Source organism: Salvelinus sp. IW2-2015, unplaced genomic scaffold (assembly GCF_002910315.2).
Source record: "Salvelinus sp. IW2-2015 unplaced genomic scaffold, ASM291031v2 Un_scaffold2110, whole genome shotgun sequence".
In the NCBI taxonomy this organism is placed as follows: Eukaryota; Metazoa; Chordata; class Actinopteri; order Salmoniformes; family Salmonidae; genus Salvelinus; species Salvelinus sp. IW2-2015.
In genome coordinates this window covers 124017-128352 of record NW_019943448.1, presented here as the reverse complement: position 1 = coordinate 128352, position 4336 = coordinate 124017, and the positions used below count along the sequence as shown (strand labels likewise).

The 4336-nt window shown below is 42.4% G+C and overlaps 1 long non-coding RNA gene across 1 annotated transcript in view; it reads right to left on the bottom strand.

The window, feature by feature from the left end:
- LOC139022529 (uncharacterized) overlaps window positions 1-1090 on the bottom strand; it is a 1467-nt gene extending 377 nt beyond the window's left edge. The window contains exons 1-2 of the long non-coding RNA XR_011476408.1: window positions 961-1090; window positions 160-241 (exon numbers count right to left, since the gene is read on the bottom strand). This is a non-coding gene — a long non-coding RNA (uncharacterized lncRNA). The remainder of the gene's footprint in view (window positions 1-159; window positions 242-960) is intronic.
- Between the last annotated feature and the right edge of the window lie 3246 nt (window positions 1091-4336).

Genomic DNA, 4336 nt, shown 5'->3' with positions numbered 1-4336 from the left:
GAGAGAGAGAGACAAGGCATTATACGTGTGGTAGCAAAGAGCTGAATTGCAAGTAGAACTTACATTTAAAAAAATTAAAATGGTCAATAATGTTCCTACACAATAAACAAAACACATAAGCAATGAAATAGATGAAAGTGAAGAAAAGCCCATGTCCACCTGGTCGATCATCAACTCAAAGTACCACTTCTTATACTGGGCAGAACCCTCCGCCACTCCTAGGAAGATGTTAGGTCTCATACTGGATCCAGATCCAGATGAAGACAGAGAGATGAGAAAACAGTCAGAGATTGTGGCTTTAAGTAACGTGTGCTGCAGTACAGAAAGACAGACAGATAAATGATACATTATTCACATGTCTATTCCATGTTCTTTTACATTGCAGTCATAAAAGCTGTGTTGAGTTTGTATTAAATCACACTGAGTTACATGTACAGTAGTAAATCAAGAGTGAATGTATGTCTTATGTAATTACCCAGCCCGTAACAACTTGCTAATTGCCTGCTGTTAGGGAGCACATTCATTTATGTATGTTGTTTTTTAACCCAATGAGTCCCACCATCGRGCCTGCATGATTTAGGCTACAAACTGTGTTTGAACTACAGCCTGCTATACCGTCAATAAAACTCATGAATTCAACTGTTTATGTCAAATTGCTATGTGTTCTACTTGTAGCCCTGGTTGTAGCCCCCCCCCAATAAAATATTATCTAAAGCACTTCATTGTGAGACTAAATATAAAGGCTGGACATGTAGACAAATGAAAGTCTGATAAATAAAAAGCCAATTTTTGCTGGGGCCTCGGGACTGATAGGGTTAACAAGGATATGTTGCAGGGAACACCATAGAATGACAATGATTACACCATAGAATTAGACTGAATACACCATAGAATTAGAATGGTAGTAGTTCTAATTCTATGGCGCATGGTTACCATGGGGCACTTCCTACTTCCTGTTACCTCTGAACGTCATTGACCAATCGTGTCTGGAGGAGCAGGTCTCTCTTCGGAAGCAGGTGATCACAGATGAGGTTCTGATTGGCTCTCACTGCCACCCCGTTACACACACACAGAGAGCACAGGACGTCCAGGATCTAGGGAACGAGGGAGGGAGAGAGACAGGGAAAGAGAGAGAAAGAGAGAGAAAGAGAGATGGAAAGAGAGAGGGAAAGAGAGATGGGGAAATGGAAATAAGAAAATAAGGATCGAGGGAGATCGAGAGACAGCGAACAAGAGAGACGTATAAGAAATGGATTATACTATCCTCATTCCTTTCAAGTTTTCATTTTGGCAGCTGTTTTAGATTCATTTTTTGTTTTAGTCCTTTGTCTAAAATATCTTTAATTATTAGTCACATTTTAGTAATTTAATCCTTAGTTTTAGTTATTATCAGTCGACTAAAAATCTGAACAATTTTTGTCTAGTTTTAGTCACAGTCAACCTATTCCTATTTTAGTCAATGCTATTTCCATTAAATAATTCATATTTAGGATACCTCTAAATTCCATCATGTGCATATTCAGACTTGTCCAACTAGGCCTTCTAGTATACTTACCATCCTATTAGCTGGCTATTGTGCCATAGTCATTATTAACCATACTACCAACAGAGATGGTAGAGAAAGCAAGATATTATGGAGGAAGTGGCGGGCTCACACAGGAAAAGCATGCTCATGCGAGTGAGGAAACGCCCATTTACACAGACAGGATCCTTGACAGTTTTATTCAATGGTAAACGGCCTGAAGAAAACCATCTTATGTATCCACCATCAAAGCAAAAACTGGCAATATGAACATTATTGTTTCTTAACATAATTGAAGCTAGTTACAGTGTAGAAGTGCCCTGCCTGCGCATCAGTTCAAAAGATGAAGACGATTGAAGTGACCACCCGGGAGTTCTCTCTCTATCTCTATCTCTCTAATTCTCTCTCTCTATCTCTCTATCTCTATCTCTCTAATTCTCTCTCTCTATCTCTCTAWCTCTCTATCTCTCTATCTCTCTATCTCTCTCTCTCTAACTTTCTCGTTCTCTCTCTCTCTCTCTCGTTTTTTCTTTCTCTCTCAATTCAAAGGGCTTTATTGGCATGGGAAACATATGTTTACATTGCTCTGTCTGTCCTATGTGTGTCACACTCCTCAATAGAGCTTCACACGGACAGACAGAAGGCGACGATCCTTCGGTTTTGTCTCTGTGTAACAATAGCACGTCACTTAGCAACCAAGTCAATTATGCTAATAACCCATAGAGGGGCATGCATGGCCCGTGTCTTTATTGGTTGTTAAAAGCTTAAAGGATTCCTGTGCTGTGCCATGTCATGGTATGGATCAACACCTGCTGTTTACAGGACTGGGGTTGCACTCCAAATAGCACCTGGTCAAAAGTAGTGCACTACAGAGGGAATAGGGAGAGATTTGGGACGCATTCTGGCTCTGCATGTTGCATGTCCAACTACCCAGTTAACCCAGTCGGGCTGGTTAACACTGCATGTAAAGCACATATTAGGAAGGTTGATATGCAGCATGAGGCTCTTGTCAACGCCACCATGACAGCTGTGATAGCCACAGATCTGCATACACTGTTGGGCACTGATTTTACATACAGTCGTGGCCAAAAGTTTTGAGAATGATAAAAATATACATTTTCACAAAGTCTGCTGCCTCAGTTTGTATGATGGCAATCCCCCCCAAAAAAACATTTCCACTGCATTTCAGCCCTGCCACAAAAGTACCAGCTGACATCATGTCAGTGATTCTCTCGTTAACACAGGTGTGAGTGTTGACGAGYACAAGGATGGAGATCACTGTCATGCTGATTGAGTTCGAATTACAGACTGGAAGCTTCAAAAGGAGGGTGGTGCTTGGAATCATTGTTATTCCTCTGCCAACCATGGTTACCTGCAAGGAAACACGTGCTGTCATCATTGCTTTGCACAAAAAGGGCTTCACAGGCAAGCATATTGCTGCCAGTAAGATTGCACCTAAATCAACCATTTAACGGCTCATCAAGAACATCAAGGAGAGCGGTTAAATTGTTGTGAAGAAGGCTTCAGGGCGCCCAAGAAAGTCCAGCAAGCGCCAGGACCGTCTGAGAGCAACTACTCCCAACCATGAAAGGGACAGTTTGGTGATGAACAATTCCTTTTCCAGCATTATGGAGCACCTTCCCATAAGGCAAAAGTGATAACTAAGTGGCTCGGGGAACAAAACATCGATATTTTGTGTCCATGGCCAGGAAACTCCCCAGACCTTAATCCCATTGAGAACTTGTTGTCAATCCTCAAGAGGTGGGTGGACAAACAAAAACCCACAAGTTCTGACAAACTCCAAGCATTGATTATGCAAGAATGGGCTGCCATCAGTCAGGATGTGGCCCAGAAGTTTAATTGACAGCGTGCCAGGGCGGATTGCAGAGGTCTTGAAAAAGAAGGGTCAACACTGCAAATATTGACTCTTTGCATCAACGTCATGTAATTGTCAATAAAAGCCTTTGACACTTATGAAATGCTTGTAATTATACTTCAGTATTCCATAGTAACATCTGACAAAAATATCTAAAGACACTGAAGCAGCAAACTTTGTGGAAATTAATATTTTTGTAATTCTCAAAACTTTTGGCCACGACTGTACATTGTCTGGGTGTTGCATTATTTTGAGGGGTGACAATCACTTTCCAGGTTAAACTTGACATGGTTAGAAGTTTTATGAATTGGTAGTACTGTTTAACCTCTGTCTAAGCCATGACATGTTAACCATCTCCTCCGGGTTAACCATCTCCTCCGGTTAACCATCTCCTCGGTTATACCACCTCCTCCGGTTAAACCATCTCCTCCGCCTCTAACCCACTCCTCCGGGTTAACCCATCTCCTCCTGGATAACCACTCCTCCGGGTTAACCATCTGCCTACCGGGTACACCATTCCTCCGGTTACACTCCTGCCGGTTTAACCATCTTCTACGGTTAACTACTCCTCCGGTTAATCCATCTCTCTCCGGGTAAACCATCTCCTCCGTGGTTAGAGACCATGCTCCATCCGAGGTTTAGCCCATCTCTCCAGGTTAACACTACTTCTTCTGGGTTAATAATGCTTCCTCCGGTTAAACCATATCTCCTTTCCTGGTTAACCTCCCGGTCGTAGACTATCTCCTCTCGGCGTTAACCATATCGTCCGGTCTCTCAACGGCCTCCGTTAACATCTCCTCCGGTTAACCATCTCCTCCGGGTTAACTCTTGTTAACATCTCCTCCGCTTAACCATCTCCTCGCCGGAGTTAAACTATCTCCTTGGGTTTAACTCTCTGGGTAACTTTCCCGGGTTAACTATTCCTCTGGGTTAATTTC